Genomic DNA, 26,399 nt, shown 5'->3' with positions numbered 1-26,399 from the left:
GCAAAAGCCCCAGCAACAACAGCTGGAAGAAGAGTTGAAGAACTTCTACTGCCAGCCCAGCCACACTCCAGCCCCAAGAGAAGAAACACCCGGGGAGGTTAATGGGGGGCCGGGCGAAGGGCATGGAGGCCTCCAGCCGCCCCCAGCCCCTTCAGGAGCCCCTGGAGATCCAGCAGCTTGTGGCTCCCCCCGCAACTCCATCTCTAACCCCCCTCAGCCTTCCCCCAAGCCACACAACCGCGAGGAGCTGCCGCCACCTAGCGGGCCCCGCCGCCCCCAGCGCGGAGGAGCGGGGCGAGGGGCCGAGGCCCGGCCGCGGGAGGCAGCGCCCGGCCCCGCAGCCCCCCGGGGCCTTACCTCGAGCTCCCCGCGCTGCCCGGCCTCCAGCCTCGTCAGGGGCCCGCTCCCGAGGAAAATCCCCAGTCCCCAGCACAGCAGGAGCACCTTGGGGCCAAGTCCCACGCTGGGCCGAGTACCCACTCCTCACCTCCTCGTGCCCCACGTGGAGAAACCTAAGCAAAGCCCAAGCCTGCCCTTAAATACTTACTGGGCCCACCTGGGCCCGCCCCATGGCCCTTCTGATGTAACAAGAATTGGACTTGATGAGCCTTGTGGGTCCCTTCCAACTTGAGCTGTTCTGTGATTCTAAGAGGAACCTAAATGCCAGGGTTGTATGGGGCACTCCTGGATGTGTGGTTATCCCTGCTGAAGGGAGGGACAAAATGTAAGAAGAGTCAGGTCTGTACAGGGAAATACAAGGGAAAGGTCAGGTGCCATCAGAAAAATGGATGAAAATAAAAGGAGGCTGCTCTTGATAGTAGGATCCTGAGAAAGCTATGTAGATGCAGACAGCGGAGGAAAACTCAAAGACAGAAGATATAAATGTGCATAAATATGTTACTTCTACAGAAGTACTTATGTGTTATTTCAAACAAGTCTATGTCTGCAGTTTTGTACAGAGTACATTTGCAAGGGCTCTTCTGTGTGCCTCTGCATGAAATCTGCACAGCATGGGCTTATTCAAAAGGCTCTTGAGATTACTTTCTTATCCTGAGTGCATGGAAGGGATTTGTTCCAGGTACACAGCATTAGCTACAAGTCTCAAAATTCAGTAGCTAATATCACTAGGAATCAAAGTACTTTTAACAGGACTAATGTTAGTAATTTTAGGGTGTCTTCTGAGGAGAGACATCGAAGGAACTACAAGGATTTAGACTAAAGTCTCCTCTGCAGCTAGTGGAAAATTACAAGAAATCTTCCATTATGTTGTGTTTAATGTCTGCAGTGTAATGCTTTGAACATGCCAGGACACCACCGGGCTCACAGCACCTAGTCAGACAATCGCTTCTCTTACTGCAACTCAGTTGGGGCACATTCAGGGAGCGAAGGAGATCTGCAGATTGTGAGGTTGCTCTGCCATGGCTCACACGTCCCTCCTGGGACATCGATACTGGCTGACAGAGGTGGTTTTGCTGCAGGCATCAGTGCAATATTGCAGTGCAAGGAGGTTCTTTTGCCTTGGCATCATCTCTGTGACGGAGTTTTGGAAGCAGTGACAGCAATGCCACTGGGTATAGTGTTTCAAGAGTGGCCCTGATAGTACTAGGTGTGAAGCCAACTTCAGGCTTGTGTTGTGGTGGTCTGACAGAGCAAAGGGACACCCTGGTGCAAGGCCACTGCGGACAGCGAAGTTATGAGTAAGAGGAGTGAGGTTGCTCCAGGAGTTACATGGCTGCACTGACGTGCATTGTGTCCTGAGACTGACGCTTGTTTCGTGAGATAAAACCCACAAGCTGGCAGACTTTTCCCTGGGGTTGCATCCTACCTCCCTCTCACACCCCGCTAAAGGGTGAGTGCTAACAGAAACTGTCCATGTGCTATTAGCCAGGCAACAATTTTGTGATGACAGTCAGAGACTGAGAACAGCACTTGGAGACAATTCCTGATTCCTCCAAAAAGGAAAAGCAACCTAGGCCTGGTGTAACCCAGTGTACAGCAACAGCAGTTGCATACTTCTCCCTAATTCAGGTTGCCTTCTGAGCCTCAGGTGAGCTGTAACCAGATCACACACACATCTTTACTCCAGTTGCTCTCAGAGTCTTCCAGTATATTGCCAGCTGGCTAATGTGAAAGCCCAGCAAGGAGGGGGATGCTCAAATTGCCATCTTGCCTGGGGACTTGGTTTTTGGAGGCTGATGCCACATCAGTTCTCCAAATTGTCCTTGGAGTTCCCTCTCCTCACAGCTCTCCAAGCTCTGCCCGATGTGCCCTCGAGCTGTCTGCTCTGTTTTTGATAGGCAATCTGTACAGTCGAAAAGGTTGATCACACTGCTGTAATTAAGTTGATGTCAATTTGGATGAAATGACTTTTTACTCATTTGCATGCCTGTTACAATCATCATCTCCGCTATGACAGCATTTGCCTCTGAAGCTAATGGAAAATCTCTGTTAATGCTGAGCTGTCCTGGAAGGGGTGGGAAATCAGGTTCCCACCACGGAGGCAGCGGTAGGGGTTTATGGAGCGTGCCATCTTGCCAACACTGGCATGTCCTCACATGGGCAAAAGCAGGAGGAAAGTATGCAATGAGCTTCAGGCAGCACCTGAAGGCAGCAGACAGAGGTCAAAGCCTTTCCCTGCATCCTGAAAGTGATGCAGGGTTCCTGCTCCCTGAGGACCCACAGCAGGGCTGTTTGCATAAAAGCTGTCTTCTGCTTCTCAAAGACAAACACGTGGTTGGTGTTTGTTCGCACAGCATGCACCATGATGTGGTTCTCATGTGTACAAAGTCAAGAGCCAAGCAGCAGCACTGCAAGGGGGAGAGGGGTGAAATATCCTTCTGACCTTGTGCTCTGGATGACAAATACACCATCTCTGCTATAATCTGAATGCAAACATCTAAAGCAATTGCTGCCAGTGCACCAGGCTGGGAGGGTGGCAGAGGGGGAACTGAATTAATGTGAGTGGGTTGAACTGAGTGTCAGGCATAATAGGGCCATGCAACAGAAAAGAAGTCAGTGGTTTGTAATGTTCAGCAGAATAAAATCATAATACATTACAGATGCTATTATATATAGCCTCTATCTGCTTTTTATATAAATGTCTAGTTACCGGTATTTTGGAGAGATGCTAGACTCAGCATGTATGGGCTTTTGCAATTTCCGGCTCCAACACAGTTCAGCAAACAAGTAAAAGGAATACTTCTGGCAAAAATACAGCCATCTCCTTGGTCTGTTGATCCCTTTCTGTTGCAGTTGTCTTCCTCAATAAGAGCTGAAAAGCTTTCTGAAGCTTTCAAGTTTATGTGTAGCTCCTCATGCAACCCTGAACCTGTTTTGGAATAATATCCACATTTATAGCTCCTGTCACAGAAAGAATAACCATGATTTCCTCTTCAGTAATACACTGATGTTTAAACTGAGCCTTTGGTTTCATGTTGTATGGGTGAGAATAGTGTCTCTCTGGTAGGCATGTCACTGCTCCCCAGACCTGTAATCATCCAGTGCATGTACACAGCGTCACTGATATCTGACATAGCTACAGAAAAAAAACCTCTCTGCCTGCCTGCAGGCTTTTTTCCTGTGTTGAGAGTTGAGCTACTGGTGACTGTTGTGAAATGTCAATGAAAGGATAGGACTGGAGAGCTGTACTGGTCCTGGGGATTTTGAGAGCTCTCATCCAGTCTCACCAGTAAAGCCGGACTGACCAAGACTGCACAAACGTCTGTCCAGATTTCCATCACACATGATGGACTCACATGAAAAGTGAATACAATAAATAAAGAAAAGGAAAAAAAATACTTTGCATTTTGTTTTGCTTTGCTTTAGGGTAAAAACCTGGCAGGCTTCCATTATCTGAGCACTATTATTCATTATTAAGCGAAGGCTTTGTTTGTATCTAAGAGCCGGTCCATGAAAACAGCTCACCCTGAGCAGCACAGAGCAACATCTCCAGCTCCAGCACACAGTGCCTGGGGCTTAATCCCAGCTTCAAGCCCCATGGTGAGAGTTTACTACATTACCATGAGATTTTATTTTACTGTACCTATTTATTAGAAGATGAGAACCCAGCTCTCAGTCTGGATCACTAGGACAGGTGCATTCTTACCCAGATACAAACTCCATACCTGAGGACTGTGTGGCACGTGTCTGATGCAGACACAGTGACCTCCCATCCCCTGAGCCCTGAATTCAGACTCTGGTGGGTGAGGAATGAAAATGGGTTTGTGTCTGTGCTTGGTTGTACAGCACAGGAGAACCACTTTGGTCTCCCCAGGCGATATCACCAATCATCAACTTGGCCAAGGAGTGTGGCACAGAGGGGTACAGGTGCTGTGGCTGCAGAGGTTTGCAGTGGGATTAGGCAGGGTGCCAGCATGTCACCGGCACTGCGTGAGTGGGGCTGGAGAAACAGAGGACACCCGGTGCATGGCTGGGTGGATGGATACTAGCACATATTTTTATGCCATCCCTTATTTTCACAAGCTCAACAACATGCACAAACATAATGAGGGAAAATGAGCACTCTTGCCTTTGGGAGAATGGGTTAGTGTGCTGCACCGTGCAACTCACATTCCTTCTTCATCCATCTTTTTCCATTTTCATCCCTAAAGTCAGTACACACACACTGGTACTTGCTTATCTACTTCCAATTGCCACCTGGAGCGCCCCCTTATAAAATGACTTTTTTAGGAAAGACACAGTGCTGTGCAATGTCCAGAAGGTGGCAAGCTTTCAATGCATATTGCTCTGTGCTTCCACTCGTTTCTCCAAAGCAGAGGCAAGCCAGGATTATGGGAACCTTATTTGTTCATGGGCAGAAAGACTGTGTCCAAGTATGTGTGTGTGAGACAGGGAGACTTGCCCGTGACTAATCGGCAGTGTCAGTGACAAAGGAAACAATGTCCTGCTACAGACAGTCACAGATAACGGGCAACTCAGCCTGTTATCCTCCAGGGCAAGGCACTGGGAGACAATAGCCAGAGAGACTTGGGCTGCAGCATTTTCCCAGGCTTTCTGAACACACTGAGTTTGCAACAGCATCGTGCTCTAAGAGGTGAGTCAAATCCATCTCTATCAAAAGAAAGCAAAACCCAGATGGTCTTGAGAAAGCCATGTTCTCCCTCCACAGACAGGCATACACGCTTTAACTTCCTCCATCCATCCTGTTTAGTGAAGGCTGTGTTTAGTCACACAGACGCGTCCCTGCAGGATGACAGCAGAAATTATGTTTCTGGGCATATGCAGCACTAAAACAGGCAATCATGTGTTGTACACATATAGCTGGGTGCCCAACTACCCCGTTTTGTTTTACAGAGGACCTACTCTAGTCATCCTAATGATTGATGGGTTGTGGCTCTGGAGGGGGAGGTCAGGCAGCAAGCTTTGTGAGCAGCTGGACCACTGACCTGCCAGGCTGTCTACATCAACTAGGGCAGCTACTCCTCCTGCTCTTTGCCTGTTTAGGCTTTAAACTCCTTGGTTCAGGCACTGTCTCCTACGATGTACTTGTTTGTCACAGAGCCTGTGACATTCTGGTTCAGTTTCAAGGTTCTGAACCTCACTGGCAAGCCAGAGGGTCCTGGGATGGCAGCAGAGCTTCGTGGCAGGTTGCCATCTCCCCAGAGCCATGCCAGTGCCATCTCCTAGATGAAGTCCTCCCCTGCAATGACTGAATGTGCTGCTCAGAAGATAATCTTCAGAGCCATTTTTCAGGCTTTCCTGACACTGCAACACCAAAGGCAAAGGAGAGGAGATGAAAAAAAAATTTTTTTTTTTTTCCAGACAAGCTTAAGTTTGGAATATGTGAAGCTAAAAAAAAGTGAATACAAAAAAGCAAATAACCTCAGTTACCCAGGTGACAGCAAGCAACACAGGGGCTGTTATTGCTGCTTGGGTCAGGTGTTAACTATGATTTCGGATCAGCTTACAACAAAGCCTTGGCACTTGCTCTGTTGCTCTTACCTAGTGAATGCAACTTTCAGGGTAGACAGTTAGCAAGAGTAAGACAAGTATGACAGCATCCCTCCTCCAGCTCAGCTGGCACTGCAGCAAAATAAATTTCCCCTGAGTACCCGGATCACGTAGGTGTGGTGTTGTTTCAGGGCTTTTATGGATTCAACCATTTTTTTTTTGGCCATTTACAAGAAACACATGGAGTACAGCTCTGATCACCTCAAACATCTTCAAAAAGCACCATGACAAGAATCCCTTTTATGCATCCCTGCTTCCTACATCACCCAAAATGAGGAATAAAATTATATCTCCCTCTCTCCTCTGCCTCTAACCTAGTACAGGTCACTGGTGACTTCACCAAATACAGAAATGGAGGTGGAGATGCTCAGAGACGTTATTACAGCCTTTATGGGTATTTGGGGGTGCATAACTACGTATAATACAAGATTAATAAAACCTACACCCCGGTCTGTTATTCCCTTTGCAAAGCCCTTCCTGCAGCCACAGAATTCATTTTCTTTAGATCTTCATCCTTTCTGTAAAACTTTGCCCCTCACTCATTTCTATGAAATCTCTCCTAGCTGGAATATGTATTTAAATGCACTATTTGAAAGATTAGCAGGGCAGTCCAGAAGGAATAGCTGCAGAAGGGCAATGAATTACCCTTCAAATTACCATGAAAAAAAACCTTGAAGCCAGCATGGACGCCTTTGTTGGGCAACTTTCACCAAAGCTGCTTCCAACAATCCCTTCCTGAGAGCACTGTTAATCATGGCAGCGTCAGTCTTCCGTTAATTGTGTCGAACAGTGGTAAAGCAAACAACACCTCCTACTCAAGAGCTCTTCTTTGTGGAGAAATCTCTCCCGGTTTTCAGGGTGTGGATGAGCACATGGGAGCAGCCCTGACACCCCTTCAGCAGCTCACACATTTCCTCCTGTGCCTGGAGGGCTTTGAACTCCTCTTACTGCTACACAAAAGTGTGAGACACGGGGAATAGGATCACTGGGGGTGCTCTCTAGTCTAGGGCAGGTGCTCTTCCACCTGTAACCAGGAGCAGGAGGTGGGAAGGAGGTGGGCTGGTGGGACTCTGGCCTCCTATCACTTGAGAGTCTGCACTTTCATCTGTTATTTGGTCTGGCTCTCTGCCTGGGGAAATGAACTTGGAGCTTTTTCCTAATAAATACACAACTGATACAAGTACCATCATCAATTGCTAACAGACTCATCAGGGACATTAGCAGATGGGATTGCACTCAGAATTAATTGTCCTCACTGAGATAGCAGTCCATCCAAACCATCCGAGGGAAGTCAGCACTGCCTATTTATAGAGAATGAAAAATGTCAGCAGACCCAGACAGGGAACTCTGAATATGTGGCTTAAATGTAGCAGCTCAAAGATGTCTGGGAAAGCCCAGGTATCTATACCTTCTCTGCATCAACATTTGTCCAGGCCCAAGGGTGCTAGCCAGCTCTCCAGGACTTCTGCAAAAGAAGGCAGGGTAGAGCAGTGGCTCAGACCAGTCTGTGAGTACATGGGAATCCTAGAGGAATGCCCACAGTGCCTGTTCAGATCAACAGCAGCGTTTGTGCCAGGGGAGATCAGCACTCTGTGCTTACTGTACTCACTCTATTTAGATTAACCACACTGATTCTGTCTGGAAATCCCAGTGGGAATTAATTAGTGACCTCACTGCCTTGTCCCTTTGGTTACGGAGATCCAGGGCACCGACATCTGGTTTCCATGCTTCAGCCAAGAGGCAAGTGGGAACTTCCCTGTTCAAAGAACAAGAGGATTTAGTTAAAATGCCAAGGACACCTTACCACAAACCGGGATTACTGTCAACTGCTCTTACTGCACATTGCTGGGCCCAGATCCATAGGAATTTAGGGACTGAGAGGCCAAGTCCTGACAACCTCTGTTACGAGTGAAGGAAAGGCCCTATGTCTCTTGGGCATGAAAATTTCTGACAGACATTAACCTTAAACTTGGAATTCTGTTCAAAATGGGTTTAAATCCATTTCATCTGATATACAACTATTTGCTAGTCTACAAATTGCATCCAGTAACTGAAATTAATTTCTGGAGTGCTCTGGATTTTATAGACTAAAAACGATGACTTCATGGTAAAGCAGTATTAGGTATTAGATTCCTTCACGAAATATTACATGATCCCATTTTTGCAATTTCCTCCTTGCTTGATCATGATAACATAGTCCCCCAGGCACTGGAAAGCCAGAGAATATATGCCAAGTGGAGGAGAGGGAAAAGTGAGAGTTGCCAGTAAGACAAAACACAATGAGGGAAACAGTGTTTGGATGGCTGCTGTGTGATAGGGAACATTTTGTCTCCTTTCTTCATCAGTCGTTCATAGTGGCGAAGAGATAATAGTTTTGAAAAGCTTGGAAGCAATTCTTAGAGCTGCTTTGAACCAGCTTCCAAGCGGAGCTTTGCTTGTCTTGTAAATCCCTTCCTCTCTAAAGTTTTAAATTCAATAGCAATGACAACAGAAAAATAAGTACCTCCAACTAACCTTCATCATTCAAAAAGTGGACAGAAAGTAGGAAGCATGGCAGTATGGTTTATATTTAGGTTTAACCCTTTTTCTGCCAACAGTGAAATGCACCAAGGGATTCTACACTCATTTCTGCTCTGACTTGGTGTGACTGATAGTGGTACCAATTTATTCTTTTGCAATGAGGCTACTCGGAAGAGAACTAAACCAAAAGCTGAGTGACACAACAGTGCAAGATGTTGACTAACATTTTTTCTTTCAACTGTTTACAGAGGTAATATGCTCAAGGAAATTACAGCTGGTTAAAATGCAAAATTCCTGTCTATGAGGAAATTTACGCATGGCTCTAGCACACTTCACAGAAGAAAAGGAGCAGTCACTGCCCTGCAGAGTGCAGGCTTAATGCACACGCATTTCGAAGCAGCTAACTGGAAATATGTTTGGGGCTGGTGCAGTGTTTTTGCATAATCGTTTATACCAACCCAGTTAGCTGCTGGCATTTCATGGTGCTGCAAAGATACCTTTGGTGAATGCAGACTTATCTGCCATGGAACAATCTTTAACAGCTGTTAGAAGCACTGTTGTTTATTAGCTGCATGACTCCATAATGCAATAAAATTACATCCTCCATTTTCAAAAAAAATCCACTTGATGAAAGATGCACCACAGAAAATGAAACCAGAGAGACTACAGTTCTGTGCCTTCTACTGTTACAAGAAAATGAAGAATCACAAGGCAAATTCTTTCTATATAGCCCCCAGAAGGCATGTCTATAATACAGAGAAGGCCAGGTATCCTTCTGCCTAGCGGGCAAGGTCTCCAAAACCATCTTACAGTTCTAACTGCCCAGGTAAAGTCAGTTACGTATCCAGGTGTTTGAGAGGTTCGCTGAGAAATGAGAGGACTCCAACTCACTCATTTTTAAAGATCTTTAGTCCTGTTTAATTATCTCTCCCTGATTCATTTTGGTGTTTCAGAACAAAAGATGTTGAAAAGAAACTGAATGTTGTGGGAGGGTATCAGAACCAAAGTCAGCCCCCCTGTGGATAGCTACCATTAATAATCACTGAGAAGAAGAACCAAGGGGGCAGGAGATTAGAACTCATGCTAAAAGCCAAGAGAGCCAAGAGGTGTCTTCTGAGCCCCTGAGGAGAACTGTCAGGGGCTCCAAGCCTGCAAGCTGGTTCTCCCTAACTCCGATGAAAACCTCCAGCTTGTTTGTTGTTTTGGTACTTTCATCATATTTATCTACAATCTCAGAAAATCTCCAGGTCACCTTGAGATTTTAGATGCATCCAAACTACAATTAGCAAATGCAGCATAAGGTTGATCCATGATGCTCAGTCCCAGCATATCACAGTTGCAAAAGATGATTGTCATCCTGTTGAGGGCAGTTTCCCACAGGAAAATTACAGAGGATACTCTGCTTCTTTTTGCAGCAGCTTCCCAACTTTAAGTTTCCCAGTGGTCTGGGTTTCTGACAGGGAGACGAGGGTTAAAAAAAGAGAAGACCATGCTGAGGAACAGCTACTGGTGGACTGGAAGATAACATATTTGAATGCTCTCACCCACTGACACGAATGCGTACATGGAATATGCTACAGCATGGAGCACGCTTACACTTGATCCTCAAGAAAGTTCCAAGGCTTAGCTGAAGTTCTGGTAAACAAGATGGAGAGAAGGCACATGAGGATTTAAAAACAGGCTCAGACTTGAAGTGACAGTGTAAATTTATACTCTGTTTTCATTCCCTCGGGCTAGTGTATTTTCCTGCATTACTTCCTACTATGCAAGTGAGCAGGTACCTCTGTGCAATGGCACATGTTGGAAGAGGCTTGACTGAATCAGTGGTATGAGAAACTTGCTGGGGATGAGCATGTAGCCAAGGGTCAGCATATTCCTAAATCATTAATAAATGCTTTCCAATTAATCGGCCTCTGCACATGCAGTGATTCAGGCCTGAATGACTCTGGGGAACTCGGAGGGTGAATCACACATTGTTTTCTCTCCTTTCTCTTTCAGTGAATCCTCCTGAGAAGGTGTCAGCTCTCCTTCACCTCTGATGGGCCTTTTTGCTGCTCCCGTTGACTGCAGAGGAACTTCAGCAATTCAATTTAACAAAATGGAAAAACTTACTATTTGCATTTTCAAATATTTATTCAGCTTTGTGATATTATCACAATAATGAGGAAGGTTTGAAAGGTTGAGAAAGGTTTGTAAGGTTAAGAAAGGTTTCTGGGCTTGAAACCAAGTTTACATCAAGTAAAGAAATCATTGCTACCTGAACTGGGTCTTGGTTCTTCCCCACCATGGTCTGCCCTGGTGATCGTCCCTGGGGATGCTGCTGAATGGCCTCCCAGAACTTACACCAGCTCCCCTTAGCAGTTCAGAGCCATACACCTCATGTGGCATTAAGTCCATGGAAGAATATTGTATTTTAGAGCCACAGGCAACCAACATTATTCCTTGGTTGATACATACAAATTGCCTCCTGCGTGGAGAAAACATTAACTTTCAGCCTAAAAAAAAGCTTTTTTTTTTTTTTTTTCAGCTTTTGCTAAAAAGCAAATACACTGAGGAACAGAGATGTTTTCCCAAAGTTTGTCTAATGCATTGTCCACAGAGTAGATGGAGTAAAGATGCTATAGTAATAACAGAAAAATCTGGAATGAAAAAGAAGGCCAGAGAGCCAAATAATAAGCTAGATACCATGTGGAGTGAGAGATGTCAAAAACAAAACTGAGAGTTCCTGCCTTTTTGAGTGTAAAGGGAATTGAGGGTTGGATTTGAATGCCAGGATCTCTGGTACAATTTTGGTTCCTGGTCCCATGAGGTGAAATTGTAGTCATCTGGAATTTTTGGAAGCTGTGGGCGCGGCACTCACCAGGAGCCGGTTCCCAACCAGGGAAATGTGCTCACAGTGTACAGAGTCCAAAAAAGTACACGGCCTGGCATTTCTTTCAGCCTTCATTAGGAATGGAAAAACACCATTTTAATTTGTGAATATAAACAGTTAATGATTTTTCCTTCCACTCTGCAATGTCTATCATTAGCAATTCAGATCTTTAGAGAATTAAAAAAAGTGAACTATTTTGCATTTATATTTAACTGACACACACTGGCAATCTGTAATCAGGAACTCGATATAAAATTATGGAGGGGTTATTTTTTAATCTCACCTCCTGCCTATACACTATTTGAATAAATAAGAGCACCAGAGGGATTTTTTTTAATTAACTGTTAATCCAAAAGTGCACACTGATAAAGTCTTAAAAATGACCAATATTAGTATTTGGCATTCCTAAAGTGAACATTGCCTTAGTCCAGCCTCAATCCAGCCTTAATCTACATTGTTTTAAGAGTGGGTCTTTAAACTGTGCAATTCCATATCCAAAGACAATAACACAGAGCTTATCCTTTACATTGCATTGAAGAAAAGAAATCCTACAGAAACAAAATGCTAAGCAAGAGCATCTTTTTTCTTTTTTTCAAATGACTGATAAACCTGGCAAGGAGAAGTGGAGGGAAGAGCATTACATCCAGCAGCATTTCAGAGCCAACACAGGGCAAAGAACAGAGAACTTCAGACTTGCTCTTGACGGGACCATCCCCACAGCTTGGGGGCTCATTACACAAAGAGGAATTTGTGTGTGTGCTTTAAAGAAGCACGTGAGAAAAAATGTCATTGTCTACTCAGGCTCTGGCTGCAAAAATCCTTTCTTTGAATGCAGCCACTTTTAAAGTAAAGCAGGAACTATTATAGCAATGTTACATCCAAGTTTAAGAAAGATATGTAACTGCTGGAGTAAATTGCTACTTTACAGGCAACTTATATAGTTTCAATAAAAGTTACAGGGATTGGGGATGCTGGTGTTGAGGGATTTGGCTTCAATCCTTTACCATGAGCACGATGATTTATGTGGACACCAGGCAAACTTTACAATAAGAGACTGATTTGGAAGCTGAAATGGTGGAGGGCAACTACTAAAGCTAAAGCAAGCTTCCCACAGCAATGAGGGCTTTACTTGGAGGAATTCCATGAGAAAGCAAAGCGTGGCGAGATCACATCCCAAGTTGAACTGATAGAGGTGAGGGAATCCTTCTACAGCTGGAGGCTGATCTATACATATAAATATGTGAAGTCACAGCTTCCATTAAAGTCTATCCATCACAAGCATCTTGGCATGTGATAACTCCTCTCAGTCTGAGTGATTCATAGAAATGACCCCGTTTTCACCAGCAAGGGAGTTTGTGCGAGATCTTAGCATGGAAACTGGCAACACCAAGAGTTTAGCAGAGAGATGGAAATAATGTACCAAGTAGAAAAAAATGTGGGGGAGGATGTGTGCACAAAACAGTTTGGGAGCTTAGGAAAATATCCAGCCTCCCACTGAGTTGCTATGGGGTAATTAATGAAATGTTTCATTCTCTCCAACTTTTCTTCCAACCTCTTCCTCCCCAGGGGCGGGAGCTATCATCAAAGAACGTTTTCATTTGGCTTAGTAGGTTAATAATGATGGATGGTTTAAAAAGAGCAGGCTTGGAACCCATCTCACCTCTTGCTATGAACATTAATCAGACTACAGTTGGCCAAAATGTAGGTGGAAAGGAACACAAAGCTTCTTTGGTGTCAGCTGGCATACCAGTAAACAATACGACTCAGTAGAAACATTACAGATAGTAGATAAACTAGGAGCTGATGATGTACTCATCTGCTTCGATTTTACTTGGCCTCGCTGTGTTTTGTGAGCTGATAGATCACCTGCCAGTCTGCTCACACCGTGACACTCCAGCTAGCAGACTATTCAGTTTGAAGCAAGAAACGGGAAGATCAGTTGGAAGAAGTCCAAAGAAAAGCAAGAGGAATTACCAGAGCTCTAGAAAACGTGGCCTGTGATGAAAGATTAAAAGACTTGGTTTATTTAAGTCTGGAGTGGAAAGGCTAAGGAAAGACATGATAACAGTGCTCAAGTATGTGGAAGGTAATTGCAAAAAGAAAAGGAATAAAATATTTACTGAATCTATTGTGATAAGGGCAATAAGTCATAAGTTTAAAGTGTAGCTGAGGAAATTTTGATGAGACTGTAGGGAGTGCACAGGAATAGCTAAGCTGCTGAATAATTTGTGGAGGGAAGCTGTGGATTTCCCAGTGCTGCAGGCTTCTGAGAGCAGGCAGGTCACGCTGCTGTCTGCAGGCAGTAGTTTAGGTATTGGAGACACAGTCTTGAGTCACAGTGGCTGGCTAAACAATTTCTTGTGGTCCCGTTCAGACTTTTTCTACGATCTGTGATAAAAATTTCTTCTATCACTCCAAGTGAAGGACACAGGAAAAGCAAACTCATTAGCAAGAGTTGATGTGGAAAAAACAACTAGATACTTAAAGTCCTAGGGATAGCAATCCCCAGAATGTCTTAATAAAATCATATTTTGTACTGGAGACTGCAACTTAACCATCAGATAAAACAAGTGAAGGGTTATTTGTAGCATGACTAGAGACTGGGGCTAAGGGAAAATTAATGTTCCACTCATTCATTTTGAAAATATTCTCATTAGTAATTGCCCCATTTATACTTAGAGGAAAACAGAATGTTCAAATTCCTGGCAGCAAAGCACTTCCCTAGTTGCAGATAAATATTGATATTGGCTTTAAGTCAGTTTACAAAGAGAAATTAAAAGAAAACAACAGCTCCAGTTGATGCCTGTCAGGCCTTGAAGCATCGTTTGAGAAAATGTTTGGTGAGCGTCATTCTGCAGGACACTAAGTCAAAAGTATTCACTGTTATTATTCTGATTAGAGGCATTCAGGAGAAAGACCCTGTGGAGCTGGGCTGCTTCTGCTGGCAGTCCTCAGCCCCTTGCCCGTCACAAGGAGTACAGCATTTGTACAAACTCACAAGTATGCATTTTCAGCCTAGTTCACCAGCGCTGCACTCTGTGAGTGCTTCCATCTTCAGGACTGATACTTGTGCTTTGCCAGGGCATTTGGTGGAAATAGAGGGTATAAATACAGGGCCAAACGTGGAGAAAATGCCTGAGAGGAATAAGGGGATCAACACCTATGCTATAAATACCTTCCTGCAGTCCCTCAGTGGGAGCACTCCAGATCCAGCCACACAACATCTGTGTCCTAATGCACCGTCTCAGGGAGCTTAATGGTGTGAAATGGTATGGAGATGCCTGGAAAGAAATAGTGAATTGTAATAGTTTCCTTCATTTGTGCTTAGACATCTGTGGCTTGGCTTATATGGGTTTGGACCTCAGACTGTGATTATGCTTGCAGGCAAGACGGTGGGCTGAGCCTGAGTAAGGTTTACATGGGTACTTGATCCTTTGTATCTCCTCCCTCACCCATAACCTAGTTAGCAGCTTTTCAGAAGCCAGTTTCTTCCAGCAAGCTGTATAGTACACAGCCCTTCCAGCACACAATGTTCCTCTTCTCTGCCGGAAAATAAATAATAAATTCTACTACTACTACTACCACTAATAATAATAATAATAATTCTTATGCTTTGTGATTTCTCTTCCCAGAGCAACTTCTGCCCAATTTCTGACTCTGTCCTACTGCTGGGTGTTTGTTTCATTTAAGCACTTTTTCACTGAACTCTAACCTTCGTGCCCACAACAGTCCTTTTCCCTGAGATGAGAAGCCAGAGGATCCTACGCACTCTCAAAAGCAAATGAGCCATAGTTATGAGCAGAAGGCAACAGGTAACTGGTAGCTGCCAGGCTGCAGATGTGCTGGCTGAGCTGTGCTCCCATCTCCCTTTCACAGGAGATGGGGTCCACCTCCAAAAATACTGGTCCTCTAGAGAATTTAAATGCACAGATTTTTTAGCATGAATTCACTTTAAACCAAGGAAAAGGCTATGAAAGCAAATTTCAGCCAAGGGGACAAAGACCCCTTGGCTCCGTATTCATCCTGAGGTGATTATTTTGTGCATTTTTTTAAATTTTTTTGCTAGTGCACTGGCACTTCATTTATCTTTTGGGAATATTTGGCAGCTTTCAATTCTAAGCGTGATACGTGAAACAGCTGCAAAGAAAATAGAAATGGCTTAAATTATTCACAAACTAATTGCAAACTAATGCCAAATCCTTAATCAGTGATGTCTCGTATTCTGTGCTCAGCTTCATTCTTTTTTTCTGTTGGGGAAGGCCCGGATTTCCTGCCAGGGGCAGATGTCAGAAAACATGACAAAAATGCCCATTTAGCAGGTACGAAGACATGCTATCTGCAGATCTGACATGGACTTGCTGTTATGTCTTGGAAAAGTCAATTGCCTGCCTGTGCCTCAGTTTCCCCATTGGTTGTATGGCAATAATAGCACAGCACTACCTCTGTAAACCAGTGTGTATTTCTCTGACATACATTTGTCTGACATATATTCTGTCAAAACCAGTAAGAGTCTGGATGTCTTGAAGGGACATGAAGCGCTGTTAAAGGTGCACAACTGGCTACCTGACCTGTAGATAATTTACCTAACCTTCCAGCCACCAATACACAGATGATTTGTCCTGATCCTTGGGGACACTGATACTCAGGATTTTCCACTAATCACCACTATAAGGTTAGCTCAGAAAGTCATTATGTGATCAGGAAACTACATCAGACCTTCTGGCTAATGTCCTTAACTGCCTTTTGCTTTTTTTAGTGTTCTGACCGGATGTGTGGAGGAGAAGACACAGTTTGGAAAGACAGAGCAGGACAGCACATGAGGGAGGCAGGGGCAGTCAGGAGACAGGGGTTTTGCTTTCCTGCTGCACTGCCTGACCTCACAGACATCGCCCAACCTCTGCCTCCGCTCCCACTCCTTGGTGCATAGCTATCGGACAGCTCTTCCCAGTGTGGGCAGCCACAAAGCTCGCTCTGGGGCTCAGGGACATTAAAGTCAAGGAGGACTGCTAGATTACCTACTCCAGCATTTTGTGTTGGCCAGGCCATTGCATTGAAACAAATAATTTATGTCTGTTTAAAATATCTCTTCCAGAAAGGCATCCGGGCTTTGTCTGAAAACATCCATCAACACAGAAGTTCTCATGCAAAGTTCTTCAGCTTCATATCTGTTTGCTGCTTCTCTCTTTGCTGGATAACTGAGCTGCTCAGCATGGCCCAGGATTTTTTTTTCCAGGAAGGTACTTACGTAACATATTTACTTCACCTCTCAATATTCTCTTTTGCCAATAAAACATATTTAACCAATTTATGTTCTTGTTCTGAAGTGTTTTCTCAGCATTCATGGCAATTCTGTACCTTCCTTTACATATTTTCCCACTTCCTACAGCACCAGAACAATGTGCCACAGCAGGACAGTTTTGCAGTAGATGCGATGGCCGAAGACATAAGTGAGGCAGGCTTTGTGGAGAGAAATCTTACACTTTATTAGAAAAACTGACTTAGAAGGAAAAGTTTTCATGTACATGCTATTTTTTGGTTTTCAGGTCCTAGACTACTGACATACAGAGGAACTGAATCACCCTTTTAGTCCCAGTGTTGATCCCCTTACTCATAACCAAGAATTGTATTAACTTGCCTCATCTCTGTGAGAGATGCTGACAGACATTTGGGCTGGCTTATCTGCTCTGGCCCTTGCTTTCCACCAGTCACTACAGATACCCAAGGCACCATGCTCTTGACTTTTGTTGTGACCTTGAATAGTCCTAATGTAAACCAATAATAAATAAAGGATGGGAGAAAGGCTCTTTAAAGACTGGTCCGGCTCTTCAAAGGGGGAAAGTTTGTCTTAGCAGAAAAGTAAGATATATTTGAAAGATTTTAAAATGTGTACTGAAGACAATTGATTTTGGCCTGAAAGATGACATGAAATTCTGCTGTCTAAAGCTGTCCTGTCATCTGTGGTTGTTAATCTCTTCTGGAGCTCCCTGAAACACATTTTAATCTCTGGCATGCCCAGTATTCCCTGGTGTTATTCTCCAAACATCACTTTTTTCCTTCTGATTCATCCCTTGGACTTGTCTTCTAGTTGAAGCTAAAAATGGTTGTGCTCTGCATGAGACAAGCTGCTGTGCAATGTGGAGCAAGTCCCAAGTGTTGGTTTGAAATGTCCAAACAATGAAGCAACAAGTGATGTTGGGAGCTCACAGGAGAGGAGACAGGGCCTCCACCACCACTGGCCAATACCCTCAGTGCTTTTCTCTATGACCTGTAGCACAGAAGAGATACTTCTGTAAATGGAGTTGGTCAAGGGTATCTGCTTGAGGAGAACTTCCCCCATTTAAGAATTAAGAAAGGGACTAATTCTCCCAATTGAATGATATTTTGGATCCTCTTACCTTTTTTTTTTTTTTTTTTTTTAAATTCAGCCACTGTCAGGAGGATATAACTGATGCAGCTCCACTGTATAGTTATGTATGGTCATCACAGCATCATGTTCAAGCTAACAACCTGATCCAAAACTGTTCGCCCTGAGAATATGGTGCAGAGACTCAGAAAACTGATCAGCAGCTGATAAACTAAGGAATCTCACAAGAATCATCCCAAAGGCATCCATCATTTTGACAAAAATCTGATTGTACAGGCTTTGGGGAAAATATTTTTCCTTACAGAGAATGTAAAAAGCAACAGGGACAGAAAAAATGGTGAGTTTGGGGTTTTGTTTTGTTGTATTCTCAGTCTAGGGGCAAATCTTTGATCTGTCTAAACCAGTTCATTTATTACTACTATGAAGATGAACTGAAAGATTTTCTCTCTTCCCTAGGCTAACTTGGCGTGTTTCTTCTCTGACTCCTGACACGCTGCATGTAATTGCCACATCGGTATATTTCTGCAAACGTGACTGCTCACTCAGAACTCCGTCCTAAGCACTGGAAAACTCCTGCAGCCTGAGAAATATAGCTAATAGGATCCATCTGCTTTGGAGACATTTTTAATTCCTATGATTTACTCGTTAATTTTCTCTTCTCTAATTACACACAAACGTTAGTGGGGGGAACTGGAAGAAGAGAAACAGGGAGAAAAAAAGAGCCAGCTGGTAGGGACCGACTGCACTTCGTGTTGCAGTCACTAGCCGGCGTGATCCCCACAGTCATTGCAACACAGCCTGGTCCCCGGCTCTTTCTCAGAGACAGATTGTGAAATGAGGAATCTTTTTCAAGAAAAATAGCAAAAGGGAGAATCCTGATAGATGAGGGGGAATTGTGCCCTAAATCTAAAGGTATTCTCAATGGGCTAGGTGTTATTACAACTATTAGTATTGTTATAAGGCTCTGAATGAATGGACCAACCCTCATCAATTCAGACCCATGTACCAAGACCTGGATGGGGAAGAGGATATTTAAGCAACAAGAAAAAGCAAAGTTATCCCGCAAAGAGGTGAGCCAGAGAGGCAGCACTAGCCCCTGTGTGCCCCGTGCCCCTGCAGAGACGTGCTCCCTCCTGTTGCCCCCTGCCAGGCCAGCAACCTGCCCCTCACGACTGCAGCTGCGCAGGGTGGCACAGCACAGCCCAGTGCCATGGGGGAACATTTAGACACTCCAAGTGTTTGATGCGTTTTGGAGTGGGGAATCAACTCACATCTAGTCCCCAGGACCATAAATCTAATTTAGACTGACACAATTGCCCATGCCTGCACTGGCAGCTCCCTGGCCGGGGCTGTATGCAGAGGATGGTCAGCAGCCCCGGGAGGCATCTGGCACAGAGAATCACAACATTTTCAGGCAGTTGCTTCAAGGGTCCAGCAAATTAGTTGTACAGCCTGTTTCAGACAGACCTAAGTTCTGCCTGTGCTCCACGAGGGACGCAAACTGACTCTGGAAATATCTGTTCACCTGCCCTGACCCACTGCTGTGCAGGTATCATGCAGTATGTCACCAGCTCCACACAGCACCTGCTGCACCTCTCTGACTCCTTTCCTGCCTGAGCTTCTCAGAAATGGCAAGCAAACCGCACACAGGCCAAATCTGAACACGTGCAGCAACGTGAATGCTGTGGTTTGACTTTCCACAATGGTAGGGTTTTGCCTCACACTCACTTTCTGTTCCTTTGAGTGCTGCATTTAGTTATTTCTTGGTTTTACCTTTCCTGACTCCACTACTGAGGGACCTCCACAGCCCCCCGCAAGGCCCGGGGTCGCCCACAGCTGCTGCCCCTGAGGGGCTGCTTGAAGCCAGGAATTTGAGAAAAGCTGAATTACCTAAACCTGAACCTGCTGCTGCCGTTCCTGGAGTTAAGGCTAATTCCTGAGGGCACCACTCAACTTCATAAAACCTTTACAGGCACAGAACAAGATGGAGAAGAAAAACAGTTACCAGAAGAAATCATTTCTCTGTTTTCTCAACTTATAAAGGTGTTACCCATGCATTTCTAAAAGGTGCTGGGTAGCTCTGATAACCTTCATTTTGTCAAGATGAAACAGTGAAATAACCAATGTAAGGGCCAGACACACCAAGAAGCTGCTGTGTCAGCTGGTTTGCACCCCAAAGGAAAGGTAGGTAACCCACAAAGGTTTCCTCAGATTGCTCTCACATTCCAGCAAGCACAGAGCCAGACGTCATCCTGTATCTTGCTTTCTTGAAAGGAATGGAGACACCTCATTTCCATGGAGATCAAACAGTTAGGTACTGAAATACCTGACCTCACCTGTGAAGTCTGCAGCTGAACCTAGGTATGAACCGACTCTTCCCCAGCACCATTACCAGTGAAACATCCTCCCTTTGCTAGCTCTGAAAGCATTACAATGGCATCTGGAAAAGAAAGGCAACAATCTGTGGAAGTCTGTGTGATTTTAGGTTACTAATAAAAATATGTGATAAATTCACTTCAAATTATTAGCCACATTGTTTATGTGAGATAGCCATTAAAAGAGATAGATAAAAAAAAGAAAAAAAAAGTTTTGTATTCAGAACTCTTTTCCTGGCTTTATGTTGTTTACATTTTAGATGTTATCCTCCAATATTTTATTGTTAATTTTATTATTTCCAATTTTTAAATTCCACCAGCAACAAACCAAGACGGACCACACAGGCTGCATTTCTGCAAACTCCATTTAAACCATTCTGCCTCCAGTTCTGAAATCCAAAAAGTTGACGAATTCCTCTCATAGCCCTGCTCCTGATTTTTAACAACCTCCCCGTGATGCAGGTGTGAACTATGAACGTGTTTGATGTCACAGGTTTACGAGGCCGTGATTAATAGGCCAGGCAGAACTGCAGGACCCAGGAATGCTGCCTGGCTCCCAGGCCCCGGGTCTGGGCCTAGGCACTGGCAAAGCTCCAGCGCTGTGACGGGACCAAGTCTCGACCCTGCTCAGCCCTCCCTGCACTTCACTTTCCACGAGAAGAAACCCAAGCCTGTACACTTAGAAATGCTCTGGAGTGTGCCTGAACAGGCCCCTGGTGAGGACAAGAAATGCAGTTTATTGCAGGGCACCGAACAGAGGCAGCCATACAGTCACATAATCAGGGTATAAGTGACATTAACACCATTTCCTCGGGTCTGCATTTCAACACTTCCTCTTCCATCCAAGGGAGAGCTGAGGGCAGGCTGTCTAGACACAAATTAGCACATACTCGTGGCTCTACCTCAGTGGCACAGACTCGTACATACTGCTGTACGGTTGCAGAAAGTACAGGCCAAGGCAGGGAGCAGGAGCCAGATGCTGACCTCATTCATGCCATTTCTCACCCGTATCACCTGGGGCCTCTCTGCAGGCCCTGGTTTGGTGCATGACAGGAATTTTGAGCTCTGGAGTCATCGGTGGCTCTGACATGTGGCTGACAGCGATGCCAGCAAGGAGATCTTCCCTGCTGCCCTCTGCCTTGATAATTGGTTGATTGCTTGGGTAGAAAAAGCCAAACCTTTCACACCTTCTTTTACAGAAATCTCTTGCCCAGAGGTCTCGTAGATTTTCTATAATAGGTACTGAAAACATTTTGGCTCTATCCATTCTAGTAGCCAATGTGTTTTCAATCCCGCCTGAGGGGGAGTGGATGTATTTTTGACAAGTGTTGTTAATAATGAGTCATTTTCTAGTGCAGACAGTCTCTTGGGTTTTAACCTATAGCTTTCTTTTTCACCCCACTTAGTTCTTCCCACGTGCAAAGTCATTTGGCTCTGCAGAAGCCCTGTCATGGTTATTTATGTACTCTGGACCTTTGTTTATTCCTCATCTCTCTCCTAGCACAGCTTGGTTCTGTATGGGAGTATCCCCAGCCAGAAAGCAAAACACTTCAAAGAAAAGACACCATTATCTTCCTCCTCCTCCTCCTGTATGAGCTCCCTAGGTGGACTTTGCAAAGTCTGCACAGTTCTTGGCAAGGCACCAGATCAGTAGGAATATAAAAAAACACACTGACTTCATACTTACTACATCTTTGTGACATGAAAGTACTTGATTTTCAGTGTTATATTTTCTCCTTATGTTTTCATTCTTCCATTTGCATATGGAGAATTTGAGCTTGGAGGAGGATCTGAAACTCGTGTCACCTACAGTCACTGTAAGAAATAAAGCACTATCTGGAAACTGCACGTGTTCACACCCTGCATCCCACAGCCAGATACAAACATCTCTCTGCAGAAGATGCAGTCCATTTGGTGCCCTCATCAGGAGCATTTCCACTGCCCTAATACTTGAGGCAAGCGGGGTGATGCTCATTCTTCCCTTTGAAGCACACCTCAGGTCTTAAGGCTCTCTTGTTTATTTAAAGTAGCATGTCGAGACAAAGGCTGTATTAGACACTCTGGGTGGTTACAGTGCCTAAAACAACAGAGTTGCAATTTCTGTTGGGATCTGGGTGTTTCTACACTATAAATAATAAATAGCAATTATAACACAGGCATTTACAGAAATATATACCCATATATATACATATATACTTTATTTCCTCAACATTTTTTCTTAGTTACTTTTTGGCAGTGCACTTGGCAAGGAAAAACACAATTAGAAATGCCCTGTATTGTGCCAAGAATGTTAAACAGTGTAATGAGTTTCTTTGTATATATGTGGTATTTCACTGCTGTTCTTTACTGAATTGAACGACCTGACTAATATTTTTTCATCAGTCCTTACAGGCAAGTCTAGTGCTTTCACTCTCTGAGTAGCAGTTGGATTTTAAGAGCTGGAAGACTCAAATCATATTTCTGACATTAGGTATTAATTGCCCATCTGTGGTTAGGTGCCTGTGGGTTAAGGCAACCTAATTCCTTGTTACTGAATGAAATATCTGTCACTGCCAGTCTGAACTGTGATCTCAAACAGTTTAAATCTTCTACAGAAGATAGAGCACAACACCATACCCATAACTGCTACAGACAAGCAGAACATTGAAGAACAAACAACACTCACCTAGAGCGTGTATCATGGTTCCTGCTTTTTTGCATTATGTGACCAAATGAGCATGGTCCCCACGAAGCTGTGAGAGGACTACGCTGCACTGGAGATAGCTCACGGTTCAGAAATGACTGCAGCTTTGAGCAGGCTCTCCCCTGCTGTCTAGGGTTTGAAGACCGCAGTGAAAATGAATGCAGGTCAGTGAGTCAGTTGCTTGAATTTCTTCTGTTAACCAGTTATGGGAACGTCCACATGCTTCAAGGCTTCACTTGTGCACAATTTCCCTGCTAAAAATTGCAGAACTTGCCTTGCACACTAGTGGTGGTATAGATACAACTGTGAAGATGGTATATTTCCTTACTTCGCAACAGGAGACATCATAGAGTGTGGCTACTTCTTACACTTTGAAATCATAGTATGACAAGAGAACATTAGTGCTGTATGTCTCCATTTCGGAGATGAGGTTTTCTTTTGAAATGTTGTTGTAACCCCTCAGCCTCAGGAGAGGATGCCTAGTTTGTCCTACGGATGCCTGTGCTCCAACTTCTCCTTGGCTGCTTCTACACTATCCTTTGTATAGGCACCGAGTTCACTCCTGCAAGATGTTGAGTGCCTCCTTGGAGGTGCTGATAGCTCCATCGTTTCACTGTCTGCGATGGGAGGGAAACGGTGCAGCCCAATGTTTATGGTGCCATAAAAACCAACAACAGTAATGAGGTGGTGACACGAGCAATACAATCTCTGCACCACTCCCAAGCTGTGCCTCTGTTCAGCAGATTCATCATCACTGCCTCTCTCACATGGCACTCCCCCAACTCTCTGGAAGGAAATCCTCAACAATCATTTTATTAACAAGGAACAAAGTACCAGCTTAGAGATGAAGGTGCTAATTGTGGCACATCAGCAGCCAGAAGAAACAATTCCTCTAGGATCACACACATTAATCTTCTGTGGCTGCTGGTCAGAGTGAGATGCATTCCCAAAGTGGTGATGACAGCTGCTATTAAGACAGCAAAACACTCTGCAAGCATGGCCATTAATGCTGCCAGCCAGGAAGCTGGGGATTCACATCTCTGTCAGATCTCAGTCTCTGACAGTTGCTTGTTGGATAAGCATGAGGTGATAGAATAGAACATCTTGCTGGAAGGAAAAGAGATGTAATGGCTTTCGCTGCATGGACTGCTGCACTGGTGAAAGAGCGGCTTGGTTAAGCAGCACAGGCCTGACTGGGTCACACTTTCTGTTCCAAAGGAACTCCATGATGCTGTCTTGAGGTTTTTTGACAGTGCTGTTGAAGATAAAAGATAAGGATAAAGTATTATAATATTAATAGGATAACAGATAAATATTGCTATTTTTATGATTTGGCTGCTAGAACAGGGATGTGCCTCAATTGTGCATCTCAGTAGTGAATATTTTCAGGGAAAGAGCTATGTCTGCTTGTGTTTACACCCTGCCCTCACCAACTGGCATTTGAGCATCACAGAAGCGGTGTTCAGAAACGATTTCTGGGGGATCTAGTCCAGTCTCCCATTTGGCTATCGGACTGTTGCCAGCACTAGATCAGGGCAGCCAACGCTGGAAGCCTCAGGGTGCAGCTACGGCACAGTCTATCTGGTAACCTGCTCGTTGCTGCACTGTCTTGCTAGCGGAGGTGTTTTCTGCAAGGCCCAGTGTGAATATAGAATCATAGAATCACAGATACCAATATCCTAACCCATAACTTGTCACTGAAGCACATTGAAAGTGAAGTAACCAAGGACAGCAGATTTGGTCACCCAGCTCTGCGCGTGTACTTACTTGAAAGGCAGGACCTCAGACCCAACTCCCATGTACTCCTCCTTGCGCTTCTCAGCGATCCTTAGAAAGGCAAATGGGTGACTCAGCCCTGCAGGCTGGCAGAAATTTATGCCTGGGAGAACAGCATTTCCAATTCCGTCCAAATTTCGTGACCCTTCCTAGGGACAAATACCTCCCCTCCTCCCCACCCCAGGGCCTGACAGTGTTCCTTAAACTCATGACAAGGCTTAGGACTCTGTCACTGTTTTTTCAAGCTCCACCAGCAAAACTGAAAACATGGCCAATCTCTTCCTTTCCAAAACTTCCAGTTAGGCATATTCTGTGACAAGGTGTTGGTGTAAAGTGAGGAAAGAGCCCAGACTGCTATGCCAGGTGCCAAGGCACATTGGGGATGCAACAACAGCTCAGCCACAGTGTGTACAAAGACAGTACACGTCTGGCTGGAATCAAAGTGTGTTTCTTCCCTGAGCTGGCAGCTTACCTCCGTCTCCTTCTGCAAGACCCTGACTGACCTCAACGCTGAATGAGCCCCTGCCCCAGCTCCCTCATTTGGTCTATCCATCTCTTGCTCTGAGACACAGATAGGCTTTCTTGTGAATTAGAGGTTCCAAGAAGAAGAGAAACTTGCTGCATCAGTCAAATTCCTGCACTTTTCCCTTTCTAACTTGTAGCTGGGCAAACATCCATAGAGTCCAGTAGCTAGACAGCAAAAAGAAGCAGGGAAAAAAGAAAGGTGGAAAAAAAGACAGAAAATGTATGAGTTAAAGTTACAAAATGGAGAACAGAGGATAAAGTCTGGCAAAGTGAGGAAGGGAATAGGAATAAAGAGGGAAGATAAGGGGACAAGAAGAAGCTTTGAGAAAAGTGGCATATAGCTTCTGCCTGGACAGCAACCATAGATTTAGATTTTACTATTAAAAATGGGAATCAATGGCTGGCCCCGAGCCTCACGCTGGCAGCCTCCGCTGTTCTGATCTCAGGACCAGCATCTGTCAGCAATTTTCAAGAGGAACCATTAGAAATCACAATGTTTAATAGTTTGTCTTGGCCCCCTGGAATTTTACCACCCCCATCAGCTACTGAAAAAAAAAAAAAAAAAGCAGGGGGTTGAAAGGTGGAGTGGGGAGGAGAGTGGAAGAGGAGAAGGGAAAACAAAATGGTACTTGTACGGTTCAATGCGTGCCTCTCCCTTTTCCCCTGCTTATATGCCACATCCGCAGAGGTGATATATAGATGGTGGTTTTGGCCTCATTTCTGTGTGCTCTAACAACACGGATGCTGGTTTCGAGGAGAGCCCCGGGCTGGCTGGAAATTCCTGCTGCAGGCGGCCCTGCTGGGGAGCCTTCCCGGAAGCAGAACAGACCCGGAGATTTACAGCGCTCTGCCAAGCAAATTGTTCCTGACACTCCTGACACAGAGTGACTTGTGGGCATCTCTCACACAAATCCAACAGAAAGAGAGATGTAGCGCTTCCCAGAAGTGGTTCAGTCACACAGCTACCACCAGACGATTTATTCCATCTGTTCTTCTCCCCGGATCTCTAAATAGCGAACCACAAAAGGCAGTGTGGGGAGCGGGGAGAGGCAGGAGCACTTTCTCAGAGCACTTCGCCAGCCCTGGGCATGTGCAGAGTGTGGTGGTCAGCCCCGGAGAGGGCACCTGACAGGCACAATAAAAAGATTTTTAAATAAAGCATCTTAAGGGCTGGTCCTGCTTGGCACCAATGTAACCAGTGTAACAAAACTGAATGAAGGAAAACAAATCATTGCAACGAGGTTTGAATGCTTTTCTACATTTCTACAGTGGCAGAAGTGTGAACTGAAACCACTGTGCTGACGGAGTGACTTA

The 26,399-nt window shown here is 44.8% G+C and overlaps 3 long non-coding RNA genes across 5 annotated transcripts in view; 1 reads left to right on the top strand and 2 right to left on the bottom strand.

Annotated features, from left to right (window-relative positions):
- LOC121057547 overlaps window positions 1-502 on the bottom strand; it is a 97,063-nt gene extending 96,561 nt beyond the window's left edge. For both annotated transcript variants that reach the window (XR_005813836.1, XR_005813835.1), the window contains exon 1: window positions 358-502. This is a non-coding gene — a long non-coding RNA (uncharacterized LOC121057547). The remainder of the gene's footprint in view (window positions 1-357) is intronic.
- A 3,135-nt stretch (window positions 503-3,637) lies between these two features.
- Window positions 3,638-20,293, top strand: LOC121057529. 2 transcript variants are annotated; one of them, XR_005813826.1, is made up of 5 exons: window positions 3,638-5,053; window positions 10,489-10,678; window positions 16,455-16,599; window positions 17,788-18,063; window positions 18,183-20,293. It is a non-coding gene; the product is annotated as an uncharacterized LOC121057529 (long non-coding RNA). The 2 variants fall into 2 exon arrangements; XR_005813827.1 differs by lacking the exons at window positions 3,638-5,053; window positions 10,489-10,678 and having other exon boundaries at window positions 16,150-16,599.
- LOC121057528 overlaps window positions 11,030-26,399 on the bottom strand; it is a 63,095-nt gene continuing 47,725 nt past the window's right edge. The window contains exons 4-7 of the long non-coding RNA XR_005813825.1: window positions 22,767-24,039; window positions 20,063-20,166; window positions 14,538-14,643; window positions 11,030-13,750 (exon numbers count right to left, since the gene is read on the bottom strand). This is a non-coding gene — a long non-coding RNA (uncharacterized LOC121057528). The remainder of the gene's footprint in view (window positions 13,751-14,537; window positions 14,644-20,062; window positions 20,167-22,766; window positions 24,040-26,399) is intronic.

The sequence above is a fragment of the Cygnus olor genome, chromosome 19 (genome assembly GCF_009769625.2).
Source record: "Cygnus olor isolate bCygOlo1 chromosome 19, bCygOlo1.pri.v2, whole genome shotgun sequence".
NCBI classification, from domain to species: domain Eukaryota; kingdom Metazoa; phylum Chordata; class Aves; order Anseriformes; family Anatidae; genus Cygnus; species Cygnus olor.
The sequence above is the reverse complement of the archived record's forward strand: the minus strand, read 5'-3'. Positions and strand labels throughout refer to the sequence as shown.